Below are 12637 nucleotides of genomic sequence, written 5' to 3' on the forward strand. Positions count from 1 at the left end.
GAGAGGCAACCACAGAGTGATGTTTCTCTCCGTCTCTTTCTCCTTTTCCCCTCTCTCTAAAAATAAATAAATAAACAAATTATCTTTTAAAAAAGAAGAATTGATGCCAATCTTTCTTACACTCTTCAAAAAACTGAAGAGGTGAGAACACTCATTTAAAGAGGCCACTATTGTCCTTATACCCAAGCCAGATAAGGACACTACAAGAAAACTACGCATCAATATCTCTGATGACTATAGCTGTAAAAAATCTCAACAAAACACTAGCAAATGCATTCAATAGCACATTGTAAGTAGCATCCACTATGACTGAGGGGGATTTATCCGTGGGACATAAGGATGGTTCAACATATGCAAATCAACAAATGTGGTACATGTGTTAATAGAGTGAAAGTTAAAATCATATGATCATTTCAATAGATAGAAAAAAGCAGTTGACAAAAATACTGTCAGAACAGGGAGGAAGCTAGAATGCACACCTGGACTTTTGGTATATGCTAATCAACCTGGCCCTGGACTTAGCCATTCCCAAGGATATGCTGATGGACTTAGCAGTTCCCAAAGGATATGTTAATGGACTGAAACCATTCCCAGGGGAATTGGTAATAGACCTAGCCTGATATGTTAACTAACCTGGTGGGGTAGGGGGTGGGGGACAATGAGTTGTAACTGACCTACTGAATATGTTGATAAGAAAACTCACCCTCACCAAAATGTGTGGTTGACAAGTATAAAAAAGGTGCTTGCAGAAGTGTGGGTGGGACTCCTATGGGCCCACGGGGAGGACCAGAGTCTCCATTCCCCGTTCCCCATTTCCTGTTCCCCATTCACCATTACTCCTTTCCTTGCTCCCCAGTCCCCTTGCTCCTATGGGCCCTTGAGTTGGTCTGGGAGCTCTCTCCCCTCCTCCCCGCTTCCCCCTTTTCTCCTCAATGAACCCATAGCCTGATCCCACAGTGGTCTCCAGGTGATTTCTCAGAGCAAGGCTGTCCTGACATTTTATTGCCGAAACCCAGGAGGGGCTCCAAGAGCAGTCAACCGCAGCCTGCGGGTAGGGGAGCAGTGGGCTGCGGCAGCACGTCCCAGGCCTACCCCCTGATCTGCCTGTTGGAACCCTCTCGCCCACTCCTCCCACACCTTGCTCAGAGATCTTCTCATCTGATGACCTCCACCTCCAGACCCTTTGCCATGGTCTGCCCTCCATCCACACTGGACACCAACTAGTCGAGTTTTGTCTCATTGGGTGAGTCTCTTGTCAGGTTGACCATCTTGTTTCTGAGCCTACTGTGGCTCTGCTCGAGAATCCTAGGCCTCGGTCGGTCTTCCTTAGGGCCTTGCACCTCGTTGGACTTCCACTGGCGGTTGGGGACAGCCCCCCTGTTGGCAAGTTTGTATGAGGCCTTTGCACCTCAGAGTCTTTGCGCTGGGTTGAACTTCCAGAGGTGGCTGGGGACACCCTCCCCCTGGCCAGTTCGCTTGGGGCCTTTGTGCCTCATAGAATCAGCAGCTTTAGTGGGGACACCCCTTAACCCTCCTGATTCATTTCATCTCAGGCTCACCCTCTGGGTCATTACTCTCAGTTCCATGGGAGCACATCAATCCCTACCTCTGGACCCTTCAAATAGGGTCCCAGGTAAAGCTGAAAAAGCTAATGTCTCCCTCCATTGTTACCTGGCCTCAGTATCCTCTTGATAACAAATGCCATTGGCTGGAACATGGAACATTTGACCCTCAGTTTCTTCCTGATCTCTACAACTTACTCAGGCACAATGGCAAATGGTCTCAAGTTCTCTGCCCACTCCTCTCTCCCCTTTCAGCTTCGGCCAGACCACAACCTACAGGACCCCAGGGACCCATCAGGGTACATGTCCCCTTTCCCCTCTCCTCAGAACTCACCGACATTTTTTTCCACTCTCTGCCTCAAACCACCCACCTCTCCCCACCCCCTTCCCTCCATTATCAGCCATTTGAAACATCTCACCTTTGGGGTAAAGAAAATGCTGTGCCGTGGGGCGGGTCATTCAAATTTGCTAGGCCAGAGTTTAGAGTTAGAAACAATAAAATCTGAAATGAGTACGTACTTAGATCCTGCCTGGGCTCCGAAGATAAAAGAAGCACTTCCTCCTTCCGGCCTGAGTTCTTGGGCATCCCTATGTGAGTGGGGGCCTTGCAGGGGTGTGGGGGGTCAATTCCTAAGGTGTGCACAGACTTCATGGAAAACTCCCATCCCTGTGGCGCAGTTCCCCACTTAGGTTTAGATCTAGAAAGGGGAGAGCAAGATTTTAGCCTACAATTAAAAGTTTTGGCTAGTAAGCGCTCCCCCGGCAGAGGCCCTCGAACCCAGCAGCTCCTGGCCTTCAGGCTCAGGCTGGGGCTGCAGCATGGCATCAGGGTCTCTCCATCCCACCTCAGCTAAGCCTGGGAAGGGGCAACTGGGATTGTACCCAAGCCCTTTCTTGTGGTGTGCACCCACTGGTCACCGCCTGCACAGGTTCTCCATAGAGTTTGCACTAGCTGGTGCCTCCCTCCCTGCCAAGTTCGGATTCCCCTGCCTGAAAGCTGGCCTCCCGTAGTTGCTCATGCTGCACTGGGCAGTGCCCACAGGCAGCCTTCCTGCTGACTGATTCCCAAATCTGAAGCACTATTTTGTCCGGCAGTGCATACCCGCTAGTTTGGCCCTTTTAGAGACAAACTGGAGCCGGGTTGCCTGGATTTGGATTCTGGCTCTGCCATTTACTACTTGTGTGACCTTGAGTGAGTTAAGTTTGACATCTCTGGGCCTCAGTTTCCTCATCTGTAAAATGAGAAAATAAAGGCACCTGTACCTCGTAGGATTACTTGGAGAATTAAGAGCATTAATACATTTTTTAAAGTTCAGAATAGTGCCTGGCGCCTGCACCACACAGGTCCAGGCACCGGTGGCTGTGGTTATTTCCAGCCATACACTATCCCTGCCACTGCTGGGCCTGTGTGCTATTTTAAGTATTGGGGGTGAGGTGGGGGCAGAAAAGACCAGTATAATCACCATCACATTACACACACTGACACCTTTCTATAACACCTCAAGGTTGAGGTGGTGTCTGCACCCAGGAACGACCTCCAGAAGCAGCCTCTGGAGCCCCCAACAGATTAGTAACCAAAACTAGGGAGAGCTGTGGTACCAACACTAATAATCAAGAAGAGACACGGCTTCAGGGCCCCGCCCCCATCATGCACACCTATCCGTAACTGCACAAACTAGGAGGAAATTCTAGTCCTGTCATGCCAGCTTTTGAGATGGAATGCCGCCTGCTGCCCCAGAACACCCAGTGGTGGCGAGAGCCAACAGCGCTCCAGAAGGACACTGGTGTGGTGGAAGGCGCAGTTTGAAAGCCTTCAAGTCATGTTTTTTTACTTCCCAGCTTTGATCCAGAGCTCATCTGAAAAGCTGAAACCTTACCTATGAGGAGCTCCAGGCTGCTGTTCTCATGTGCATTCTCTGGTCTGTCCTCTGTATCATTTTTCTCTGGGAGCAGTTGCTTAAGAAAATTAGAAGTCCTGAGTTAGTGTTGCAGAAGCATGAACATGTCCCAGTGACATGAATGGGCCTGGCGGCCTTGTTCACCGTGCAGGGCTGTCCACTCTCACCTGCCACTCCCTTTCACCTCTTTCTGGCTCCCGTGAATCCTACCCAGCCCCCAGCCTTCAAGACTGACTTGTGCTACAGCTTTGCAGCTTACTCCAGGCATGTCCTTCCTCTTCTGAACTCTGGTCACCCACCTACTGTCTGCCCCACTCCTCAGGCTCTGAAGCATGCACTGTAAGCCTCTGTTCATTTTTATGTGGTCCATTTTTTTCTACCATAAATTCCTTGAAAGGTAAGGTTAATCATGCCTACATCTCTACATCTAGCACAGTACTTTGCACAGCGTAAACACTCAAGAAATGACTGGCCGCAGGGCACGTTTTATAGTCCTCACTAGCCTTTCAAAGTCCTGCCACACTTGATTCAATTTGGACAGAGAAACAAAGGTACTAAGATCAGAACCCAATCCTCCTAGCTATTTGTTTTTCAAAAGTGCAATTATATAAAAATAGATAGCCTCTTCATCAAAATTAAAAACTTTTGTGCTTCAAAGGACACTATAAAGTGCAGCCCTGGCTGGTGTGGCTCAGTGGACTGATCATCAGCTTGCGAATCTAAGGGTCACTGGTTCGACTCACAGTCAGGGCACATTCTTGGGTTGCAGGCCAGGTCCCCAGTTGAGGGTGTGCAAAAGGCAACCACACATTGATCTTTCTTTCCCTCTCTTTCTCCCTTTCCCTCTCTTTAAAAATAAAAAGTGCAAAGTCAACACAAGAATGAGAAAAATATTTGCAAGTTTTACGTGATAAGGGACTTGTATCCAGAATAAAGAACTTATAACTCAACAAAATAACAAATAATCCATTTAAAAACTGGAGTTGAATAGACATTTCTCCAAAGAGATACAAATGCCCAACATGCACATGAAAAGATGATCAATGTCATTAGTTGAGAAATGCAAATCAAAACCACCATTAGATACCACTTAACACCCACTATGACAACAGACAAAACAAGTGTTGGTGAAGATATGGAAAAATTGGAACATTTACACGGTATTGGTGGGAAAGGAAAATGGTGCAACCAGTTTGGAAAACAGTTCGGGAGTTCCTCAAAAAGTTAAATACAGTGTTATATGACTGACCAGCAATTCTACTCCTAGGTATGTACCCAAGAGAATTACAAACATAGCCACACAAAAAAGTTCATAGCAGCATTATTCATAATAGCCGAAAAATGGGACTAACACAAATGTCCATTAACTGATGAATGGAGAAATAAAATGTGGTTTCACTTGGAAAAAAAAAAAAAAAGTTTTGGCTATTCCAGGTCCTGATCTAAGTAGGCCTTATTGTTCAAATTTTTCCCTTTTCTGTGACTGCTCCATTTACATCTCTACCACCCCCATTTCTATCTGCTTTACAAAGTAGTTGCTGTGCTTGTTTCCCAGCCAAGCAGCCAGCTAATCACCTAGCAGAAGGTCACGCTATTCCTTGCTTGCCTGACCCAAGTCTTGACAGAAAGGCTGTAAAGAAGTTTTTTTTATATTTGCCTAAAAGCTAAGGTTCTGTTTAGTAAAATAATTATATGTTGTGGTATATTACTCAAATACTTAACTAATGTTCAAAAATCCATGTCTCTCAATTCTAAGAACTGAAGTTTTGTCAGCCTATATTAATGTTATGTTCTTTTTAATATCACTTTAAATAAATAGTCAAATATCATTTCATAATATATATTCCTTAAATCAAATGTTTGACAATATTTCCAGGATTTAAAATTTAAGGGACATTTTTCTATAGTTTTGAGGCATTTCAAAGGGCAGTTGAAATATCTCAAGGATTTATTATTTTCTTCTTACCAAAAAGAAAAAAACTCTAGACCAATCAGGCTTAATACATTTTGAAATACTTAAAAACTTTGTCAAATAAGAAAATTCTACAAAAGTCTCCAAAAGTCTACAAAGTTCTAATATACTTTTATTTATAATTCTAATAATTATTTTAGAATGTTATGTTGTAGAATTGCATATGTTGCAGAACATCTGAGCATGTTAAAAAGGGTTCATGTAAGTCATAGATGATCTGTGTAAGGTGAAGAAAGTAAAGGCAAGGAAAGAAAAAGACAGGAATTAAGGAATAAGGAAAGAGTCACACCACATCCATGTGTGGCATGGGAAGGAAGGACATGGAACGTGAAAAAGAAATAACAAAAAAGAAGTAAGCATATGGTTAAATCTGAAGGAGTAAAAGGTATTTTAGAAAGTTTGTGAATGTTGCAGAAGGTCTGTGGAAAGTTGCAAATATATATGAAAAAGGGTGTGAAAGTTTGAACCTGAAGAAAAAGAAACCTCAGCTGCATATTTTCTGATCTTCTGTTTCTGCTCTGGAAAGGAAATCGAGGTTTCCCAAGGAGAGTTAAAGCTTCACACTATGTAGGAAAGTGAACAAGGGAGAATGTAAGGCATGGAAATGAAGGTTTGTGAAAAGTACATAGAAGTTTTGTTAAATGGTTTTAGTAATGGAAAGTATAGGGCACAGAGATGCGATTTTAGTGAGTATTAGAAGGACAAGAATTTTCCTTCCTCATTTACATTTTTCTCCCTATCTGATCTCTTCAGAATTTGGCCTTCTGAGGGAGGGAGTGATGACTTCATGTTTCTTTGCATGAAACTAGTAAGACAAGTTATTAACAGGGGTTTTGTCAATGGAGGCTTTGACTGGAATGTCATGCCTGAAGGAGGTGTGCCTGGGCTCTGGTTGTTACCAGAAAGCTCCAAGGAACTGAGATTGACTTTCACAGCTAATGAAAGCCCACAAGGAAAAAGCCTGGTACCTTGGTGGGTTGTGCAATTCGTGGCAATCTTTCATGGGAAAGAATGAAGGTTGCTTTCCTGAAAGACAGCTAAAAAAAACCCAAAAACTCTTAAGGCACAATGGAAAACCTCAAGGACTGGAAAGAAGCAGGTGTTTACAGGTGAGGCCAGGTGGCTGGTGTGTGGCTCAGCTTCTGTGCCCTGAAGGGCAGACTAAAGAGTCAATCTGAAGGTTCCTTGTGTAAGTTCCAGCAGAGTGAACTTAAAGATCATATGTGATCAATGGCTGCTCTTGTTTTGTTCATGCAAATGAACAGGCTAAATTAAAATTGGACTTAAGACAGTCCCTTTAAAGAAAATAAGGGTGATCTTAAGGAAAAAAAAATTGTTGTTTAAGGAAAATCACAGTGTTCACTGGTAGACTATAGACTAGTGCAGCTAACTGTCTTCAAAGTTTATTTTCATTTGGAAGTTGAAACTGGGTTTCTGACATCAGAGATGCTCAATATACAGGAAGAAAAAAAATCTGTCAAATTGCAGCTGTCAAATGTCATTCCAAAAAGAAGACTTTGCAATGGAATGTCTTCCCAAGACAGTCTTATAGACTCAGTGACTGGTTTGTAGGTTGTGGTGTAAATTAACAATTTTGCACAAGTTTGCTCATTGCAGGTTTGTCTCTGCCTGACCTGTTCCAGCCAGGGATCTGAGTCTTACTAAAGACCTGGAAGACTCAAGGCCCTGACCAACAACTGGCCAAGCAATAGACTTGTCCCTATGACATCCTGTGGACAATACATTCTTCCTGAAACTGATGGGAATCAAATCCTGAATCCACCACACAGGATCATTATTAATTATACTATTTTATCCATAGGGCTGTCAGCGCGGCCACAGCACAGGCAACCCACTTAACCGTAATGCTGAGAGATTACCGCTACCAGCCCATTCACCAGGCTGACATGTACACCGCTTGAATGGAAGTAAAAGCCCCACAACCCTTTCTTACACCTTTGCTAACATACTTTTACCTCTCATTCTAGGACCCTGCCTTCTGCGACTCCTTGTCAGCTACAGCTATGGTACAGACAACTCACACCCTCATGCTCCTGTCTACTCCTCGGTTCCAACCCCTGCCAGCACAAGAAACATCGGAAATATAGACATGGAGGGTAACGTACACTCTAACTACACCTAAATGTCAGCAGGAAGTAGTCAGAATGACTGCGACGCCCTTTTCCCCTAAAGCCTCCATCCGTGACCCAGGACCTCAGCATCATTCTTTTTATTACAAAGAAAAGACTGGAAATGTCAGAACAGGGAGGCAGATAGAATGCACACCTGGACTTTTGATGTATGCTAATCAACCTGGCCCTGGACTTAGCCATTCCCAAGGATAGACTGGTGGACTTAGCAGTTCCCAAAGGATATGTTGATGGACTGAAACCATTCCCAGGGGAAATGGTAATGGACCTAGCCTGATACGTTAACTAACTTGGTGTGTTTGGGGTGGCGGGGGCGGGGGGGGGGGAGCAATCAGATGTAAATGATCTACTGAATATGTTGATAAGCAAACTCACCCTCATCATTCCCCATTCCCCTTGCTCCTACAGACACTTGAGTTGGTCTGGGAACTGCCTCTCCCTTCTCCCCCCTTCCCCCTTTTTCCCTCAATAAACCCATTGCCTAATCCCACAGTGGTCTCCGGGTGACTTCTCAAGGCAAGGCTGACCTGAGAAATACAACATCCTTGCATGATAAAAACTCTTAAGCTGGATATAGAGGGGACATACTTCAATACAATAAAGGCCATATAGACAAGCCCACAGCAAACATCATACTCAATGATGAAAGGTTGAAAGCTTTCCCTCTAAGATCAGGAACAAGACAAGTGTCCCTGTTCTCATCACTTCTATTCAACACAGTACTGGAAGTCCTAGCAGGAGCAATCAGGCAAGAAAAAGAAATAAAAGGCGTCCCAATCAGGAAGAAGTAAAATTGTCTTTACAGATGCTATGATTACGTGTGTGTGCGTGTGCGTGTGCGTGTATGTGTGTGTGTGTGTGCGCGCCTTTCTGTCTGGGTTATTTCACTCTGCCCAGTGTTCTCCATGTTCATCTATGTTTTCACAAATGGGGGGATTTTCTTTTTTATGGCTGAATATTACTCCAGGGTGTGTGTGGGTATCACAGTTTCTTTATGTATTCATCTGTCAGTGGACACAGGTTGTTTGCATATCTTGGCTATTGTGAGTCATGCTGCAATGAACATGGTGTTGTTAATTTAGTTTCTTTTGGATATATACCCAGAATTGGGATTGCCATATGGTATGGTAGTTCTATTTTTTAATTTTCTTAGTAACCTCTATTCTGTTTTCCATAATGTTAAGCCACCAAATTTATGGTAATTTGTTAGAGCTGAAACCTCAAGTCAGGGAAGCTAAACAAGATGCTTTTGTTTTTTGTTAAGTATAACGGTAATGAGACTCTGAGCTGGGCTGGTTAGAACAGAGAAGAGCAGGTGGCTGTGATGAAAATTGGCTAGGAAAATGCTGTGACATTGATGGAGTTGAACTGTTTTAGGAGGAAGTGATTTGTTCACATCAGTTGAAGGTGACATTATAGTAGAAAGCATTTGAAAGTGTGCCCCTAGGTACAAACTAAACACAGATTAGGTCCCAGTGTGCTTGAGTTCAACCAGCTTCTATTTTTTTAGTTCCATCCTAGGATTATCCAGCTATATCCAACTCTAAACAATGATGGCCCTTCTCTCTGGTTCACCAAAATTAACTTCTGAATTTAGGCCAAATGTGTTTCAATCTGTTCTTCACACACAAAGCAGCCATTTGTTCCCAGGTTTCAATAATATCTTTTTTATTCATTTTTCTTACTCACATTTCTGTCTCAGATGCCTGCTCGCATGTGTGAACCGTTTGAGGAAAGGCATGTTTTTGCATCACTTTGTTCTTGTGTTTGGCAAAGTCTTTAGCATATAGCAAAGGTTCAATAAGTGTTTACTCTTTTGCCAAGTTTTTGATCTAGTATGTACCTTCCTCTGGATCAATTTTGTTTTATCACAAATTAACATCTGAAAAGTCCTTTGTTAGTAGAAGGTACATTAAAATGATTCTTATGTAAGGCCATACAATTTTACATACCCATCATTACCATAAGACCTGTGACCCAGTATTACCTACACAACAGAATAAAAGGGAAGTCCTTATGGGAATTGCATCCATAATTTTGTAAAAGAAAAATATTGTTCTTAAAAAATTGGAGTAGTCTGGTAAGAGTGTTGTACCAATGTCAGTGTCCTAGGTTGATTTTGTACCGCAGTTATGACATCATCATTCAGGGAAGCTGGGTGAAGGGTACACAGGACTCCATAATTTTTGCCACTTCCTGTTGAGTCTATCTTATCTCATAACAAAGAGTTAAGAAAAAAGAAATAGGAGAATCAGATGGTTAAACATTACTAAAATATTTGCTTTGCTTGAAGCGGTAATTTGGGATGAAATCTGACAAATGACAAGGAGTATCCCAGGAAGTGGTGGGAATGGGGAAGACAGGCTATAAGGGAAGAAAGGATGGCATTTCAGGTAGAAGAAACAGAGAGAAGGACGTTGTGATTGGGACTGCCTAAGCAAGGTAGAGTGCCATGCGGCACCTGGTGGGGTAAGTAGAGTTGCTTGCTTTCCTCTGGGAGCCCTGCCTGACAAAATGGAGTTTGAGAGAGTTTTAACCTAAGAACCAGATTCTGACCTATGATGATTCCTCTCTCTCAGAACCCAGCCACCATGCTATAAGAAGCCCAAGACGCATGGGGAAGGCCACATGACTTGACTCAACTGAGTCCCCATCTTACAACCAGCATCCAGAGCCAGCCACGTGAGTGGGTGTCTCAGACATCCACCCCAAAGAAGCCTTCAGATGGTTGCAGCTCCAGTCAATACCTGAATGCACCTTCATGAGATGAGAACCACCCAGCTGAGACCAGTGAATCCACAGAACTGTACAGGATCCTAAAAACCATTGCTTTAAGTGAATGAATAACTGGAACAAGTAATAACCCTCCTTAATTCCACAGCTTATAAAGGACTTTCATGCCTTAACCCTCTTCCTCTTAATCCTCAGAAGTATCCCCTTAGGCTACAGTGTCTTGGTGGGCACCTGGCTGATCATTGTACTCTGACACCTCTGTCAATTCCTGGCATCTTGAAAGTCCTCAATAAAAATATTTGTTAAATGGAAAAAAAAAAAGATATTTATTGCTCTTTAAAAAAACAAGTTTAAACAACAGATTTTCAGGGAATTTTCAGGGATTTTCTGCAACTGTTGCCCTTTATTCCACTTGGAACTTATAACACTGAGGTGAAAAACCTCTGCCCTTGGATTCTGGAAAAATCAGAATATCAAAGAGAAAAGCAGGAATGCTTACAGATATGTGCAAGAGGTAAAGATACATGATGAAATATTTTCACTTGGATTCTTTCAAAAGTCAGTTTGGGTCATAAGAAAAATTGACCTTTGAGTTGGGATGTGAACATTTTCACTTCCTCCACTGGGCAGTCACATTAAATGTAAGGTACTAATTGCTGCCTGGTGTATGGAGGAGCACTCAGGTGTTCCAGTCACAAATGCCTGGGTTTCTCCTTTCCCTGTGGGTTTGTTAACATGTATAATTCTTTGGGCAAATTACATATTTTTTCTTTATGACTTTATTTCCTCATTGGCAATTCAGGGATTTCAATAGCTATCTCTTTGGATTACCTGAGTACTAAATATTATAATGAAGTTTTTAGAACACTTTCCAATACACAGAATGTAAGAAAAAATGTTGATTGCCTTCACTTCATAGTCTTCTTGCTCTTATAGGCTGCCAATACTCTTTCACAAAAAAGAAGTTTTACTTTGTATTTATTCATGTGATAAATATCTTAAGTGCCTACCAGATTACATACTGGGAGCGTGATGATAAGACAGAAGCACACAGTTTAGTAGACAGGAAATACATTTAGTAATGTGAACTGAGTGTCTTCTTGTCAGATGGGCATAGAGAAAGGATGTGGGTGTGGAGAGCAGTATAGAAAAGCCTGGAAGGCTCGAATCGGACATGACTCAGAGTGGTCCAAGTTTCAGGAGTTGGATGTGGGAGGATTGGGTGGTGGCTGCCCCAGAAATGAGTCTGGAAGGTCAAGTAGGACCTGGGCCTGAAAGGCCTGGGGCACCAGAATAGATTTATTTATTTATTTTTAAGTATATTTTACTGATTATGTTGTTACAGTAGTGCCAATTTTTTTCCCTCTTTGCTCACCTCCACCCAGCAATCCCACCCCTCCTTAGTTCATGTCCATGGGTCATGCATATAAATTCTTTGGCTTCACCCTTTCCTATATTATTCTTAACTTCCCCCTGTCTATTTTATACCAACCAATTATGCTTCTTAATCCCTGCACCATATCCCCATTTCTCCCTCTCCCTCCTCCCAGCTGATAACCCTTCAAATGATCCCCATACCTATAATTCTGTTCCTATTCTGGTTTGCTTAGTTGGATTTTGTTTTTATTTTTTAGATTCAGTTGGTCATAGTTGTGAGTTTGTTGTCATCTTAGTGTTCATAGTTTTGGTCTTCTTTTCCTTAAGTCCCTTTGACATTTCATATAATAATGGCTTGGTGATGATGAACTCCTTTAGTTTTACCTTGTCTGGGAAGCACTTCATCTGCCCTTCCATTCCAAATGATAGCCTTGCTGGATAGAGTAATCTTGGTTGCAGGTTGCCTTTCATCACATTGAATACTGCTTGCCAGCCCCTTCCTGCCTGCAAAGTTCCCTCTGAGAAATCAGCTGATAGTCCTATAGGCAACCCCCTGTAGGCAACTCTCTGCCTCTCTCTTGCTGCCCCCAGGACTCTGTCTTTATCTTTCACCTTTGGCATTTCAATTATGATGCGTCCTGGTGTGGTCCCCTGTAGGTCCAGCTCGCCGGGGACTCTCCATGCTTCCTGGACCTGTATGTCCATCTCCTTCTCAAAATTTGGGCAGTTTTCCTCATTTTTTTCAATTCTTGTCTCCTCATTCTGCACTGGTTGACTTTTTTTCTTCCTTATGTTCCAAATCATTAATTTGAATCCCGGTTTTCTTTCCTTTACCATTGGTTTTGTGTGGATTTTCCTTCGTTTCACTTAGCATAGCCTTCACTTCTTCTCTTTTGTGTTTGCCATACTCAAGCATATCTGTCAAGCCTGTGATCATCTTTATCA

Source organism: Furipterus horrens, unplaced genomic scaffold (assembly GCF_987537825.1).
Source record: "Furipterus horrens unplaced genomic scaffold, mFurHor1.1.pri manual_scaffold_9, whole genome shotgun sequence".
Lineage (NCBI taxonomy): Eukaryota > Metazoa > Chordata > Mammalia > Chiroptera > Furipteridae > Furipterus > Furipterus horrens.